Below are 17413 nucleotides of genomic sequence, written 5' to 3'. Positions count from 1 at the left end.
GCCTCAGGCATGCAAGGCAAGCGCTCTACCACTGAGCCACCTTCCCAGCCCTTGTTTGTTTGTATTTTTTCGGTCATAGCTTGAACTCTGGGCCTGGGCGCTGTCCCTCAGCTCTTCCGCTCAAGGTGAGCACTCTACCGCTTAAGCCACAGCACCACTTCTGGTTTTCGAGTGGTTTATTGGAGATAAGAGTCTCATGGAGTTTCCTGCCCAGGCTGGCTTTGAACCATGATTCTCAGATCTCAGCCTCCTCAGTAGCTGGGATTACAGGCGTGAGCCGCCGCCCGGCTGTCTACTCTAGAGTCTCATACTTCACTTTCAACAGTGTCCAGCTGCACTTTTCCACCCTTTTCCCTTGAGTTCTGTGCCACCCACAACCCTCCCAACAACAGACAAACTAGACAGAAGAGAAGATAGAAACAAGAACAGAAAAGAGATCCCATTTCCCTTCCTTAAGAGTTCATTTTGCTATATATGCTATATAATCATAGGCATTGTCCTTTTGTGAGGATTGTTAAGGTTTGTCCTGCTATTATAAAGATGATGTACAGAGGCTGACAGTGACATAAGTTGGGGAAGAGTACATTTCATTGTGGACAACATCACCCATTCCCTGCACCTTTGTGTTCTCACCTAAGAGTATCCTCCTTTAGTTTCACTGTGAGTGCCTTGAATCCTATGTAACTTATCACATCCGGGTGTATTTTAGATCTGGCTTCCACATATGAGTGAAAACAGGCACCATTTGTCCCTCTGAGCTTGGTTTACTTCACTTAGCATGATTTGTTCTATGTCCATTGATATGATTTTTTTTCTGCCAGTCCTGGGGCTTGAACTCAGAGCCCGAGTACTGTCCTTGAGCTTCTCTTTTGCTCAAAGCGAGAACTCTACCACTTGAGCCACAGCACCACTTCCGGGTTTTTTTGGTGGTTTACTGGAGATAGTCTCGTGAACTTTCCTGCCTGGGCTGGCTTTGAACTGTGATCCTGAGATCTCAGCCTCCTGAGTAGCTAGGTTATAGGTGTGAGCCACCGTTGCCTGGCTTGTGAACTCATCTCCAGTTAACCACCAAGAAGGCAGAAGTGGAGCTGTGGCTCAAGTGGTCAAGTGCTAGCCTTGAGAGGAAAGAGCTGAGGAACAGCACCCAGGCCCTGAGTTCAACCCCCGGTACTGGGACAAAAATTAATGATATTATGGTAAAACACTAGGAGACATACAGCCAGAGAATTCAAGACCAAAAATCAAAAAAGCAGAAGTTAACTTGTGACTACCGTGAGATGCTAGGATGCCGGTGCCTGCGGCCTGGGTTTCCCCTGTTGCAGAGCGGAAATGCACCGCCACCCCAGGAGCTGCAGGAAATGCACTGCCACCCCAGGAGCTGCAGGAAATGCACCGCCACCCCAGGAGCTCCAGGGGAGCCCTTACCCGTGAGGACCAGGGGCTTCCCAGATCCCTGAGGGACTGTGACACCCAGCAGAGAGGCACCGTGGCACTCACTTGCTGCCCCGTGACCACGGCCCCCTTCAGACATGCAAGCCATTGCTGGAGCTAAAATTGCACTTGCCCTAAAGCGACTGAAATAACACAACGGGGTCTGACCCATTCTGCACCCTCGCAGGGGCCACTTTTGCCATGGTCCACCGGGCGAACATGGCTATATACTCACCGAAAATCATTTCCCAAGCAACCGTGGGGCCTAGGACCTCCAAGGCAGATAGGAGGCAGCGTCAGAGCTGCGTCCACCCCACGGCCTCAGCACAGCCTTCTGTCCATGGTCCCTCCACGCTCCCTCCACCCTGCCGGCTGCCCCCAACCCTAGGTTGTCAGGGAGTGCATTGGGTGTGGCCAGCATCTTATTTTAAAAAATAAATGTGCAATTGAATTCTTCAGGCAGCTGGCCTGTAATTCTTTTTTTTTTTTTTTTTTTTGTTTTTGTTTTTGTTTTTTTTTTTTTTTGGATCCGGTTGTGGGGCCTGAGCTCTGGGCCTGGGCGCTGTCCCTCAGCTCTTCAGCTCAAGGCTAGCGCTCTACCACTTGAGCCACAGCGCCACTTCCGGCTTTTTTTCTTTTTGCTTATGTGGTGCTGGGGAATCAAACCCAGGGCCTCATGCATTGCAAGGCAAGCGCTCTACCACTGAGCCACCTTCCCAGCCCTGGCCTGTAATTCTTTACCTACTTAGGAGGCTGAGATCTGAGGATCGAGGCTCAAAGCCAGCCCAGACAGGAAAGTCTGGGAGACTCTTATCTCCAATAACCACCAGAAAACCAGAAGTGGTGCTCTGGCTCAAACGATAGAGTGCTAGCCTTCAGCTGAAGAGCTCATGGACAGCACCCAGGCCCAGAGTTAAAAATAAAAAAGCAATGATGGGCTGGGAATGTGGCTCAGTGGTAGAGTCTTGCCTAGCATGGGTTCCATTCCTCAGTACCACATACACAGAAAAAGCTGGAAGTGGGGCTGTGGCTCAAGTGGTAGAGTGCTAGCCGTGAGCAAAAGAAGCTCAGAGACAGCGCCCAGGCCCTGAGTTCAGGACTGGCAAAAAAAAAAAAGCAGTGATGGTGGCGTCGGGCAGGAGTCAGGAGCGCCTGCTGGCTGCTGCCTCTCTGTTTTAATTCTTCTTTTTTCACCCTGTGAAGTGGCAGGGAGCAGGAAGGCCGGGCCAGGGCTGCACTCGGGTCTACAGGACATGGGGGCACCTGCCCCATGGGCAGTCACAGGAAATGGCTTTTCCTCCCTCCCTGTTTCTTTTTGAGTGTTTGGCAAATGAAAAAATTTCCCCTGCAGACGGTTAAGGAACCAAAATTGGGGGTTCTCGCTTTGCTTTGGGGGTTTTGCTCTTCAGAGGCCTCGTTCGGTGCCACGGGGGTCCCTAGAACCAAGACTGAGCAGCCACAGAGGAGGCTGAGGTCTGGGACCGCCTCCTGAGCGCCTCTGAGTGCCCTCGGATGCCCAGACGCAGGTGCTTCCAGTGGGGGGTGCACTGTGACTTTTGGCTTCCCCAGAGACAGCAAAAGCTAGAACAAGGTGAAGGGAAAACACCCTGTGCACCCACAGCCTAGATTCCATTTTCTTCCTTCTGCGTTTAAGGACAATTCAGATTTATTTTAGCTGGGTATAGCAGCTCACATCTTTTAATCTTAGCTATAAGGGAGGCAGAGATCTGGAGGATTGATGTTTGAGGTCAACCCAGACAACAATTAGTGAGACCCCCCATTACTCCCCACCATCCCAGCCACATAAGAGCTAGACATAGTGGTATACACCTGCATTCCAGCTGTTCAGAAAGTACAACAAGGAAGATGCAGTGCAGGATAACCTGGGGGATAAATATTAGTAAAATAATGAAAACACAAAAAGCCCCAAGGGCATGGCTCAAGTGACAGAGCACCTGTCTAGTACACACAAGCCCTGAGTTCAAATCTCCACTTTTTTTTTTTTTTTTGGTCAGTCGTAAGGCCTGAGCGCTGTCCCTCAGCTCTTCAGCTCAAGGCTAGCACTCTACCACTTGAGCCACAGCGCCACTTCCAGCTTTTTCTGTTTATGTGGTGCTGAGGAATTGAACCCAGGGCCTTATACATGCAAGGCAAGCGCTCTACCACTGAGCCACCTTCCCAGCCCCTCCATATCATTTTTTTAAATTGCCCTAAGATCTATCCAAAATAACACCGGCCCTGTGTCTTAGGAATGTTCTGTCACTGATTCCAATACCCCTGACTTCAGAAGGACCAAGTCTGTCATGAGCCTGTGTGTCACGTCTGTAACGTAAACCCTGCAGTGCTGCCCGCTGGGTCGGGGTGTCCCAGGTGAACCCAGGAAGGCTGAGCCACGGCCACCCCTGCCGGCACCCCATCCTCCTTCCCGCCCCCACCTTCACAGTCAACTCCTAAAACCCTTCATAAGCAGCTAGGACCTGGCAGCGTCTCCTAGCTATTTTCACAAGGCACTGGGATCATTTCTAAATTGCTAGAATTTTCCTAAAGCCATTCCTTGCTGCCTACTGCCACCAACTATGCCCTCACCATCTTCCCCACACACACACACTGCCGCCTTCCCACCATCTCCCCTCCACCCTCCATCTCTGCTCAGTGGCAGTGTGTCATTCTCCTGGAGGAGGAGCAGGCAGCCCAGCAGTAGACCCTCCTGCCCCCGCTAAGTCGCACCTCATGTCTGGAGAGCTGGACATAGGTAGCCTTGTCCGTCCTGACCCTGGTCCCTTCTCCTGGCCCTGGAACATTCTCCTGCTCCAGATGATTGAACAGGCAGGCGGTGCTGACCGGGAGTCTCAGAAACTTCCATCCCCTGGGAAGTAATCCTGGTTTGAGGATCTCTCCCAGAGGCCAAAGTCCCCATCAACAGAAGCTTCTGGAGGCCTCTGACAGCCTCTTTCATACATACTTTCATAGATACTTCATAGATGGGAGGCTAGAGGGACAGAAGATGTGCCAGGAAGGGGAAGGGGAAGATGTGCCGGGAAGGGGTGTTGCCCAACACCAATCGTAGACCTTCTTCACAAGCTCCAGAACCTGCTAACAGGACCAGAGGACACACACGGATGGCTAACCCAGGCACAGGGCAGTGACCCAGACCAGAGTAGGACACAGGGTTCAACGTCCTCAGGAAGCCATTTCTTGTGCTCCTTGTGAGGACAGGGAGATAGACCGGCCTGGTCAGAGTTCACTCACCACCAACGCCAACAGCAGAGCCCAGGACCTGGCGGCCTAGACACACAACCACTTCGGAACTCAGGAAAGGTTGAGGGGCCGGTCTGTCCTCGGGATGCAAGCAGACAGTGCTGATGTCTGTTCATGGATGGACCCCAGGCATCTTCTCCACAGGCTAGCCTGGGCTTCCTCACAACATGGCGGTCTCCAGCCAGGCTGAGGGAACTCAGTCCACTATTCATGACCTACTATCAAAGGTCACAAAGTGTCACTTTCTCCATACCATGGTGGTTAGAGCAAGTCAGAAAGCCTGCCAAGCCCAGGGGGAGGGCCACAGACCTTTCCCCTGTGGATTAATGTGAGGACCTCAGCCCAGTTGTGGGTGGGGCAGGAAATGCCACTGGGTAATCCCCTTGGGAAACAGAACTGCCACAGTTCAGTTCTCTGAGTGGCAGCAGGTATTTTGGGGTCATGAGGCCAATAAAACCCTGTGGGGAAGGAGAAAAGCAGGACAGGAAGGGAAACTGAGTTCAGGAACAGAATCACACTCCAGAGGGGCTGGCCTTTCGCATCTCCCCTCAGCCTGCAAGGGCTGTGAACCGGCTCCGCCTGGGCAGAGAGGAGGGGCAGCACTGGGGGTGTGGCTCTCACTGGCCAGGCCACTTCCGATGGCTTGTTGGCAGCCCACCCTCCAGCGGCCCCCAAACACGTGCTCCAGGTGGGCTCTGCGGTGGGCTGCGGCATGGCGGGGCATCTGTCCCTGCCTTTCTGCGGAGTTCTGCCAGGCCTTCCTCTGGGTGTGGCTGGCTTTGATCAACCACGTATCAGCAGGTGTGACCCCCAAGAAGGCTTAACAAGTGAACCCTGTGGCACTGGAACTCTGAGAGTGAGGGAAGCCGGCCGAGGAGGCTGCCCAGAGCCTCAGGGAGGAAAGCAAGGGCCCTAGATGACATCCTGCAGCCATCTGAAGTCTGTATTCATCTCTCTGTGTGTGTGTGTGTGTGTGTGTGTGTGTGTGTGTGTGTGTGTGTGTGTGTGTGTGTGTGTGTGTGTGTGTGTGTGTGTGTGTGTGCCAATCCTGGGGCTTGAACTCAGGGCCTGGGCGCTGACCCTGAGCCTCTTTTGCTCAAGGCTAGCAGTCCACCACTTGAGCCTTAGCACCACATCCAGCCTTTTCTCTGTGTGTGCTAGGCAAGCACTCTACCACTGCACCACCTTCCCAGCCCCACCTTTCTTTTTTCTTTTTCTTTTCTTTTTTTTTTTTGGTCAGTCACAGGGCTTGAACCCAGGGCCTGAGTGCTATCCCAGAGGTCTTTTTGCTCAAGGCTATCGCTGTATTATTTTAAGCCATAGCCACTTATGGTTTTCCGATGGTAACTTGAAGAGTCGCACAGACTTTCCTGCCTGGGCTGGCTTTGAACTGTGATCCTCAGATCTCAGCCTCCTGAGTAGCTAGGATGACAGGTGTGAACCACCAACTCAAGCCACTTTCTAAGTTGTATATTATACAAAAAGCCCATTAGCTGATACCCACTACGGAGGTCTGGAACCTGGAGGCCTTCTTACCCTCGGTCTGGGTCTTGGTCCTGACCCCTGACCCTACACCTGCTCCTCAAGTTGACCCAGGGTGTCCGAGTCCCACTGGCCAGACTGGGGCTCACTTAGAGTCTCTGGAGCTTCGGGAATTCTGGAAGCAAGTGGAAAGAGGCCCTTGAGGAGCTCTTGGAGCAGCCCCAACCCATGCTTTTGACCTTGGGTCTCTGATCTTAGGACCTGGCGAAGGACAGGGTCACTGCTCCAGCTCCAAATCAAAGCCCCAGGAGGTTTCATGAAAGCCACACACATTCTCCTAAGCGCTGCTTAAGGCAAACAGATCAGTCTATCTATTTGGAATTCAGAGGAAAGCCTTGGAAGGAAACGTGGGGAGACTGTCCATTCCCACAGGAGCCCCAAGAGGGGTTCCAGAAACATTTTTGGGCCCTCTCGAATGAAGCTTTAATATTTACCATCAGGATTTTGCCATGACTGAAATCTCAGTAGGCTGGGGAGAGCTGAAACTACATTTCAGTGCTGTGCTAGTAAAAGGATTTAGGAAATTTTTCCATTCTTTTTTTTTTAATGTCATATCTTTCAGGATACAGCCAATGGCAAATTTCTGATGGAAAAAGACCCCTCAATGGATTTAAGAGACCAAAAAGGAGAGTGAGAAATCTACAATTCCAAAAGGATGGAGCCACAGAGTTTTCTGGTTAATTCAAAACCATCTCAGTGGAAAAGGTCATGAGCTTTCCATCGATAATCCACGAGAACGACAGCAGGTAGGAACTTGGAGGAGGTCTTGCTCTCTGAATAAAATGATCCCACACAGATCACAGGCACTGGTCGGCAGTCAGCCCTCATTCCAGAAAACACAGGGTGAGTTGCAGGCCCGGGCCTCCTCTCCTTCCCAGCCCATCCTCCTCCTCTCCCCGGCTGGGCCTCTCAGCCAGCCAGCGTGCAGAAGAGACCGTTTTCAATTTTATGGTGCAGTGAATTTTGTAGTAAATATTTATTAGCTATTTAGTAAATACAATTAAATTTCTGGCTGATCTTCACATGACTCTTATTAGAATCAGCTAAGATTTACTTTGACTCTAGGAGGAAATAGAATAAAGTGGCAGAGATATTAAAATGTGAAGGAAAAATGAGTGATGGAAGAGGGCAGAGGGCAGGGCAGAGGGCAGGGGGCAGGGCAGGGGACAGGGCAGGGGGCAAGGGGCAGGGCAGAGGGCAGGGCAGGGGGCAGGGCAGGGGGCAGGGCAGGGGGCAGGGCAGGGGGCAGGGCAGGGGACAGGGCAGGGGGCAGGGGGCAGGGCAGAGGGCAGGGCAGGGGGCAGGGCAGGAGGCAGGGCAGGGGGCAGGGCAGGGGGCAGGGCAGGGCAGGGGGCAGGGCAGGGGGCAGGGCAGGGGGCAGGGCAGGGGGCAGGGCAGGGGGCATCCCCTTCAGCATCCTTGTCAGTGAGACCAACCCAGAGATCTTTGGCCAAGTCCTGTGGTCCCCAGATAGCTCAGTGCAGACCACAGCCCAACTCCCAGTTCCCTCCCCGGTGCCAGCTTTGGCTACTCAGCTCCACCATTAACCCCCTCCAGGCAGTGTCCTCCTACCTTATCAAAATGGCTCCTGCCCAGTGATTCCGCTCACGGGCATTGTCTAGAAGATGAAGACCTTGGCCACACAGCAGCTCAGGGCTTCAGTATTCACCACAGCCCAACAGTAGAAGAAACCAAGCGTCCATCAACTGAAGACCGTCTACGATGGGACAGGAATGAAGCTAGAGGAAAGTTAAACATGAAAGAAGCCATTCAGGTGCTGGTGTTGACACTTGTAATCCTACTCAGGAGGCTGACATCTGAGTATCCCGGCTCAAAGGAGGAAGGATCAGGCACGGAGGACCGCGTGCTGTGTGGCTGCATTGTAGGAAGCGCTGGGAAGAGGCAAATCCATCCTGGCTCTCTCAGGCCGGTGACAGGGGGCAGGTGGGTGACAGCTCTCACGCGTGCATGGTTTCTTTCAAGGGTCATGAACTTGTTCTAAAATTGACCCGGGGGGGGGCGGGGCTGGGAAGGTGGCTCAGTGGTAGAGTGCTTGCCTTGCATGCTCGAGGCCCTGGGTTCGATTCCTCAGCACCACATAAGCAAAAAGAAAAAAGCCGGAAGTGGTGCTGTGGCTCAAGTGGTAGAGCACTAGCCTTGAGCTGAAGAGCTGAGGGACAGCGCCCAGGCCCAGAGTTCAGGCCCCCTGACCAGACACCCCCCCAAAAAATGAATTAAAAATAAAAATTGACCCAGGGACGGGAGGGGTGGGGGGGGTGGGAGTTGCACAACCTCGTAAATAAACTATTGACACACTTCAAGAAATTGAATTTTATAGCTGCTGCCAGTGGTACACACCTACAATCCTAGTTACTCAGGAGGCTGAGATTTGAGGATCGCAGCTCAAAGCCAGCCCCGGCAGGAAAGCCCGTGAGACTCTTATCTCCAATGAACCACCAGAAAACCGGAAGCGGTGCTGTGGCTCAAAGAGCCTGGAGCCTAAAAGCTCGGGGACAGTGCTCAGGCCCTGAGTTCAAGTCCCATGACTGACGAAAAAGAAAAAAGGAAAAGAATTGAGTTCTACTAGGCGGAAGTTGTCAGCTGCTAGCCAGCGAGAGTTGTTCCCCCCACAGATTCCACAAGGCTTCGTCCTGGACTGATGCCACCCTTGTTATGACTCTAGGTTGTTGGTGTGGTAGCCCATAGCCTTGGCTGAGGCCTCTCCCTGGCTTGGGGGGCGTCCGCGCCTGCTGCTCTTGCCAGGGCAGCCTCCTCTTCTCTGCTCCCAGCGTCTCTCTGGACAGTCTCCCTCTACTTGTTCTTTAGGCTGGCATGAACAGATTCTGCTTTCTGGTGTTCCCAGGGTTTAAGCCTTGTCTTTGCAGAGTAAAGTGCTATACCATTGAGCCATGTCTCCAGCCCCTTTGTATATTTTTTGTGCCAGTCCTGGGTGGCTAGCACTCTCCCATTTGAGCCACAGCTCCTCTTCCAACTTTTTGGTCATTCATTGGAGGTGAGAGTGTCATGGACTTTGCTGCCCAGGCTGGCTTTGAACCACAATCTTCAGTCCTCAGCCTGCTGAGCAGCTAGGCTGCTCAGCAGGCAGCACTGGTTATTTCTTTTCTTTTTTCTTTTTTTGGGTCTGGACGTGGGGCCTGAACTCTGGGCCTGGGCGCTGTCCCTCAACTCTTCAGCTCAAGGCTAGCGCTCTACCACTTGAGCCACAGCGCCACTCCGGCTTTTTTTTGCTTATGTGGTGCTGAGAACCCAGGGCCTCAGGCATGCAAGGCAAGTGCTCTACCACTGAGCCATCTTCCCAGCCCATGCACTGGTTATTTCTGAGGTAGGTTCCTGCTCATGCGCAGGCCAGCCTGGGCTGCGATCCTCCTGCTTTGTGTCCCCATGAATGGGGGAAACGCGTGGACACCACTGTGCCCAGCCCTTGGTTCAGATGGAGTCTCTCAAACTTTTCAGCTTGGGTTGGAACTGTGATCCCACTAACTTCACCTCGCAATAGGCCCTCTGAGAGAAACTCTAGCCACGTGTCCAATGTCACATAGGGATGCCAGCAGGTATCTTTCCTAGCAGGTTTCTAACTGAGCCATTTACTTATTTACTCCTAGAGACATGACACTAATTCCTGTGGTGCATGCAAAGTGTATTTCTTCTAGACTGAAATGTCAGAGACTCGGTCTGCGGTGGTGCTGTGCTGTAGAGTTGGTTGCTGGCAAGGGCAAAAGGCCCTGTTCTATGTAGCTTCCTGCGATGGCTACGACCTTTCCCTGTGCCAGCCTTGGCTTCACACCACAGGGAGGTGGTCAGATGCACCAGCACTGGGCCTCAGACTCCTCTTAGAAACTCCTGAGAGTCAGGCGCTGGTGGCTTGTGCCTGTAATCCCAGCTACTCAGGAGGCTGAGATCTAAGGATTGCAGTTCAAAGCCAGCCCAGGCAGTAAAGTCTGTGAGACTCTTATGTCCAATAAACTACCAAAAAGTTGGAAATAGAACTGTGGTCCAAGTGGTATAGCACTAGCTTTGAGCAAAAAAGCTTGCGCGTGAGAGGGGGGGAGGGAGAGAGAGAGAGGGAGAGAGAGAAATCTCTGAGAAGCCAGACAGTCCTTACCCAGGGCCGCATCCTTCCGTGGTGGGAGAAAAGATTCCTTTGGGAAGAGGATCGCAAAGACAAGCATGAGGGACGGGAGAGTTTTGGGGTGAGGATAGGGAGGTGAACAGACATGGAAAGGCGAGTCCCAAGGTCAAAGGCGACCCCCAAGGTCTCCGGATGTCTCCTCCAGCAGGAAGCCTGGCAGGCCCTCAGAACCCCAAGACCCTTTTGGTTTGCATGAGTCTGAGCATCTTGGTCAAGCAAAGAGCAAACCAGGAGTCTGGAACCAGCCCTGGGGCCTACGCAGCTGGTGCCCAAGCGCCCTTGAATTGAGAACAGTGAAAATAACCCAGCCCGGGGGAAATCCCGCGTCCAGAGCAGAGTCAGGCGGGCTGAGAGCAGCCCCAGGCCTCTTTCATCAGCGCTTGGGTTTGGGTGACCGGCTCACGTCTGCCTCGGTTTCTCATGGCTGGCAGGACTTGCTCCTGGTCATGGCCTCAGCCAGGGGGCGGCGGTCACCCTGAACTCCAGGTCCAGAGGGAGAAAGGAAGCGCCCATGTATTCGACGCCCAGCCCGGCCGCCCGCCGCGTCTCCAGCAGGGATTTATCAAGATTTAATAGCCAGGCTGGAAGGAGAGCTGGGTTGTTAACATTGAAAGTGTCTCAGGAAGAGTTCGCTTATGTAATTAAAGCTAAATTCCCTTGTGAAAATAAATGCGCAGAGCTACTTGGTGCTGGCATTGTGGGCAACCCCCCAGCCACCCCCCCCTGCGCCCCAGCGATTTTCGGGGCTGCCACCAGACAGACTCGTCCTGGACTTTTCTAAATTTTGTTTTTCCTCTTCTCTGAGATCCCTGCTGCCCCTGCTGACAGTGGCCCAGCCGCTGATCTCCCCGCGAGGGAGAGAGGCAGGAAAACCAGACTGGCACACACCAGACCATGACACCCATTGGCCAATCCCAAAATAAAGACGGTATACAATGGAAGAATGCAGCTCCGCTGTACTTAGGCTGTGGAGCTCACGGTCCCCGAGAGCCAGTGCTGGGAGCAACTGTTTATGGATGTCACTGGTCACCTCTTGGCGCCAGGGTCCTCTGGGTGAGTCCCCCAGGGCCGCCCCCCCCCCTAGTGAGGATGGAGGTGACTTGTGGAGCAAACAACAGGGAGGAGGGAAGAATGATGGAGCCAGTGGGCCGGGCCCTGGTGCTCACGCTTGTCATCCTGCTGCTCAGGAGGCTGAGCTGGGGGTCGCGCTTCAAAGCCAGCCTGGGCAGGAAAGTCTGTGAGTCTGTGATCTCCAATAAACCATCAGAGAACCGGAAGTGGCGCTGTGGCGCAATGGTAGAGCGTCACCTTGAGCTGAAGAGCTGAGGGACAGCGCCCAGGCCCAGAGTTCAGGCCCCACGACTGACAAAAAAAGAAAAAAGAAAAAAGATGCACCTGGCCAGGGGCTCAGGGCCAGTCTCTTCGCGCAGGAAGTTCCTCCAGGTCTTGGACAAATATAAGACATGGGGCTGAAGCTGCTAAAGTGTGGGGGTGCCTTTCCCTGAACCCACTGCAGAGGCCACCGTGCGGGTGGTGGGAGCAGAGGAGGCAGCCAGGCCCTGGAGTGGCGGACATGGGGGCATGTGCCCTGCGCCCGCCCGGCGGCCTCCTCACTGGCACGCCGGGCACTGCCATCTGGCCTGCGTGCCACGGAGTGGTGCCAGCCTAGCCCACCACTGCCTGTGGCTGCCACTTCCGGGGCAGGCGTGGGGGGCCGTGGGGGGCAGGCGTGGGGGGCCGTGGGGGGCAGGGTGGGAGCTGGCCCTGGGAAGGGAGGCATGGGCAGTCCGGGGCCGCCGCGGCCAGGCCTGCTGGACGTCCCGCCCCAGATGACCCTCTGCTGGCTGAAGAGGTTTGGTCACAAAACCCGGGCTCTGGGTCACCAGACGTCCTGTGGAGCCATGGGCCACACGCGTGGACACAGAGCTCCTGTGTTCAAAATATCCCAGCTGCACCTGGCTGGACGCCCCGGGCCCCATGACTAAGGCAAAGGCCGATGACCCACAGCTGGGCAGCCGAGGGCTGTGCTGTCCATCGCCAAGAGGAACAGGGGGACAGGGAGCCCCAAGTGAGGCTGAGACCCCTCGTCCTCTGCCAGGACTCCAAGCCTCAAGACCACCTGCAGCATCAGTGACCCCCGTGGCAGCCGGTGCGAGGGCCCAGCCTGGGCTCTGCCCTGTACCTGCTGCACCTGCCAGCCCTGCCCAGGATGGAAGACCAGGTGCCTCACCCAAGGCCTGCCACCCGAGACCTGCCACCCACAGCCTGCCACCTGAGACCTGTCACCCGAGGCTGCCACCCGAGACCTGCCACCCGAGGCTGCGACCCAAGACCTGCCACCCACAGCCTGCCACCTGAGACCTGCCACCTGCAGCCTGCCACCCGAGACCTGCCACCCGAGACCTGCCACCCACAGCCTGCCACCCGAGACCTGTCACCCACAGCCTGCCACCCGAGACCTGCCACCCGATGCCTGCCACCCACAGCCTGCCACCTGAGACCTGCCACCTGCAGCCTGCCACCCGAGACCTGCCACCCGAGACCTGCCACCCACAGCCTGCCACCCGAGACCTGCCACCCACAGCCTGCCACCCGAGACCTGCCACCTGAGGCTGCCACCCGAGACCTGCCACCTGAGACCTGTCACCCGAGGCTGCCACCCGAGACCTGCCACCCGAGACCTGCCACCCACAGCCTGCCACCTGAGACCTGCCACCCGAGACCTGCCACCCACAGCCTGCCACCTGAGACCTGTCACCCAAGGCCTGCCACCCACGGCCTGCCACCTGCGGCCTGCCACCCGAGACCTGCCACCCAAGGCTGCCACCCGAGGCTGCCACCCGAGACCTGCCACCCGAGACCTGCCACCCACGGCCTGCCACCCGATGCCTGCCACCCACAGCCTGCCACCTGCGGCCTGCCACCTGAGACCTGCCACCCGAGGCTGCCACCCGAGACCTGTCACCCGAGACCTGTCACCCGAGACCTGCCACCCGAGGCTGCCACCCGAGACCTGTCACCCGAGACCTGTCACCCGAGACCTGCCACCCGAGACCTGTCACCCGAGGCCTGCCACCCGAGGCCTGCCACCCGAGACCTGCCACCCGAGACCTGCCACCCGAGGCCTGCCACCCGAGGCCTGCCACCCGAGGCCTGCCACCCGAGGCCTGCCACCCGCCACCTAACTGGCTTTGGAGATTTTGGTGGGGGTTCTATGCCCTGAAATCCCTGCCCACACCAGCTAGCAGAGGGGGTGTGGGAGGGGGAGGGGGGACCACAGGGACACGCAGGAGTCCGGGGAAAAGCAGGAGCTCTGGTAGTGTCCCAGGGTGTGTGGGGACAGGGAAGTGGGGAAGGCTGTGTGCACAGGCGCTTGGGAAAGGCAGCTCTGGAGTCACTTTGGCCTGGGTTCAGATCCCACCACTGTCTTCCCTTCACTGCGAATCTGGGACAAGCATAAGCCTCACCAAGCCCTGGGTCATCCACAGATGGGGCACCAGCAGCTGTGGGCAGAGGAGGGCGGCCACGTGACAGGTCAGTAGCCGCCCGGCTCACAGACGGCTTAGCGAATGAGCCAGGAGCAGGAGCTGACCAGGGGTTGGGCCCTGGGGACAAAGCTCCAGTGTAAAAGATGTCCAGTCTCAGGGGCAGGGTGTCCACAGGCCGCAGTGTCTCCGTGCCCAGCTTCTGTACTTTGGGGCGGCCCCAGGTTCCAGTGTTAGGCAGCCCCGCCTGCCCTGCGGCCCTCGGCCCTCTGACGGTGTGGGCTTCCCACAGCATCCTTAGCAGCCCCCTGACCAGCTGTTCTGGATAAGGAGAACAGCTGTTCCCTCTGGGTTCTGATTCTGGATTTGCTCCTTCCTCCCTTTGTTCTGATGGTCTTTGATCCTTGCATGTTTGCCGCTGTCATCCAAACATGCTTATTCATAATTTTGTGTGTCTGTGCCAGTCCTGAGGCTTGAACTCAGGGCCCAGGTGCCCTTGAGCTTTTCTGTTTTGATTTGCTCGAAGCTAGAGCTCTACTTCCAGCTTGCTTGGTGGTTCATTGGAGATCAGAGTCTCATGGACTTTTCTGCCTGCGCTAGCTTTGAACCTTGATCCTCAGATCTCAGCCTCCAAAGAAGCTAGGATTACAGGTGCGAGCCACCGGTGCCTAGCTTTCTTCATAATTTTTTTTTGGGGGGGTCCGGTTGTGGGGCCTGAACTCTGGGCCTGGGTGCTGTCCCTCAGCTCTTCAGCTCAAGGCTAGCGCTCTGCCACTTGAGCCACAGCACCACTTCCAACTTTTTTCTTTTTGCTTATGTAGTGCTGAGGAATTGAACCCAGGGCCTCATGCATTGCAAGGCAAGCGCTCTACCACTGAGCCACCTTCCCAGACCCCTCTTCATAATTTTTAATGTTTTGAAGTGTTCTTTGTCTTGAGCAATACGTTTTTGCCTAGAAACGGATTTGGGTGCAACTCTACGGTGGCCAGTTTATTCCTAATGCTGTATACAAACTTCTTCAAAGTTTCCACTCAGCTTTATCTGTGCCTTTTGGAAATACCATGTATCTGGGCCTTTGTGTTTGCTAGGTGAGTACTTTATCACTGAGCTACACCCTCAGCCCTGGGCTTTCTGGGGCAGGGTCTTGCTGTGAAGCCTAGGCTACCATTAGACACCAGATTCAGATTCTTCTGCCTGGGATTCTTCTTCTAACCCCAGGACTGGGATTGGAGGTATGCACTGCTGGACCAGACTATCTTTCTCTTGTGGTCAGAGTGCGCAGTGCAGCGTCATGGAATTCCAGCTGGCAGCTGAGGTGACTGGGCCTGAGACCCTCCATTTCTTCTGCCCACCTGTTTTGGTTCTGCTGCTGGTCCTTTGGGCAGTTGTGTACACACAGTATGTTTTAGCCTTCCATGGTTTTCCTATTGCGTTTTCATGTGTATTTTTAGTGACGGCTCTGGGAAATGGGCATTTACGTAGGATTAGTTGTCACTTCACGTGGAATATAACGCTGCCCTTAGTGCTGCGGTGACTGTGGGCCATTTATACAGTGTAAGCCAGTACAGCACATCACTTCAGCTTTTTAAAATTTTTAAAAATTAGGATTGGAACTCAGGACCTCACATTCACTAGTTAGGAGCAGTGACATTGAGTTATGCCTCCCTCCCGTTGTGAAGCTGGTGTGTGTGTGTGTGTGTGTGTCTGTCTGTCTGTCCAAATCTGCCCTCTTTGTCTTGCTTTGTGAGGTGGAGCCAGATCACACATTGCTGACGCAATGTCAGGTGCTGTCAACAGAGGGCCCCAGAGGGTCACTGTGGGCCACAGTCCAGTCTGGATTTCTTTCTGTCTGCTGTGGGCCACAGACCCCTGCCCACCTCAGCAGGTTCCTTCTGTTAGGATCTGCTCCAGGGACTGGGAAGGTGGCTCAGTGGTAGAGTGCTTGCCTTGCATGCATGAGGCCCAGGGTTCCATTCCCCAGCACCACATAAGCAAAAAGAAAAAAGCCAGAAGTGGCGCTGTGGCTCAAGGGGTAGAGCGCTAGCCTTGAGCTGAAGAGCTGAGGGACAGTGCCCAGGCCCAGAGTTCAGACCCCACGACCGGACCCCCCCAAAAAAGAAAGATCTGCTCCAGAGCCGGGGGGGGGGGCGGGGCCTTGGCAGTGGTGGCCACATGTGGACTGGGAGTCTCAGCAGTGGGGGAGATGTTGATTTCTTCTTTATTCTCCCTGAGCACTGAGCTATTCCTGTATCCCTTAGGGTCTCTTTTACCCATTCTAGTAGCTGACTACCTTCCTTACCTGCTTAGAATGTTGTTTTTTTTTATTTGTTTTTTGTTTTTTTTTAGGTCCGGTCATGGGGCCTGAACTCGGCCTGGGCGCTGTCCCTCAGCTCTTCAGCTCAAGGCTAGTGCTCTACCACCTGAGCCACAGCGCCACTTCTGGCTTTTTCTGCTTATGTGGTGCTGAGGAATCGAATCCATGGCCTCAGGCATGAAAGGCAAGCGCTCTACCACTGAGCCACCTTCCCAGCCCTAGAATGTTTTTATACCAGTCCTGGGGCTTGAACTCAAGGCCTGGGAACTGTTCTTAAGCTTCTTTTGCTCAAGCCTCATAGTGTTCTACCACTCAAGCCACAACTCCACTTCTGTTTTTTTGTTTTGTTTCCTGTCGTTGGGTCTGAACTCGGCCTGGGCGCTGTTCCTCAGCTCTTCAGCTCAAGGCTAGCGCTCTACCACTTGAGCCACAGCGCCACTTCCGGCTTTTTTCTTTTTGCTTACGTGGTGCTGAGGAATCGAACCCAGGGCCTCAGGCATGCAAGGCAAGCGCTCTACCACTGATCCTCCTTCCCAGCCCCTTTTTCTGGTCAGTGGTAGGGAGTGAACTTGTGGGCAGGGCATTATCCTTGAGCTTCTTCTGCTCAAGGCGAGTGCACTACCACTTTGAGCTACAGCACTATTTCCAGTTTTCTGGTGATTCACTGGAGATAAGAGTCTTATGAACTTTCCTGCCAGGGCAAATTTTGAGCCACAGTCCTCAGATCTCAGCCTCCTGAGTGACCAGGACTACAGGCGTAAACCACCAGCGCCCAGTTTATCTGCTTATAATTCTCGAGTAAACCCAGCTGCCCTGTGCTTCTGCTCTGGTGGGGCACTGGCCGGTGCATGCGGGCCTGCGGCCGGGTGCATGCGGCTGCCGCCTTTTCACCACGGGAGAGAGGCTGCGCGCTGCGCTTCACCTGAACAGCTCACTTAGCTTTTTTTTTTAATGTCAAGGAGCTGCTGGTTCTCCCGTTTGGTTTGGAAATGCCCTTCTTCCTCTGTCCTCCTTCTGAGGGACACTGTGCGTGAGGTCAGCACTGGCCGGCTTTGCTTTGGCGCTGTGGCTGGGCAGGGTCGGTGCTCTGCCACTCTGGTCGTCTCTGCGTGCGGCCAGCTGACTGGCACCCAGGGAGCCCTGCTTTGGTTTACTGAGACTCTCAGACCCAGACTTTAAGGTTTCCCACCAAATCTGGGGTGGCTTTAATCACCATTTCCTTAATAGCTTCCT

The sequence above is a fragment of the Dipodomys spectabilis genome, unplaced genomic scaffold (assembly GCF_019054845.1).
Source record: "Dipodomys spectabilis isolate Male_0828 unplaced genomic scaffold, ASM1905484v1 ptg000212l, whole genome shotgun sequence".
Classification (NCBI taxonomy): domain Eukaryota; kingdom Metazoa; phylum Chordata; class Mammalia; order Rodentia; family Heteromyidae; genus Dipodomys; species Dipodomys spectabilis.
Note: the sequence above shows the minus strand (reverse complement) of the source record.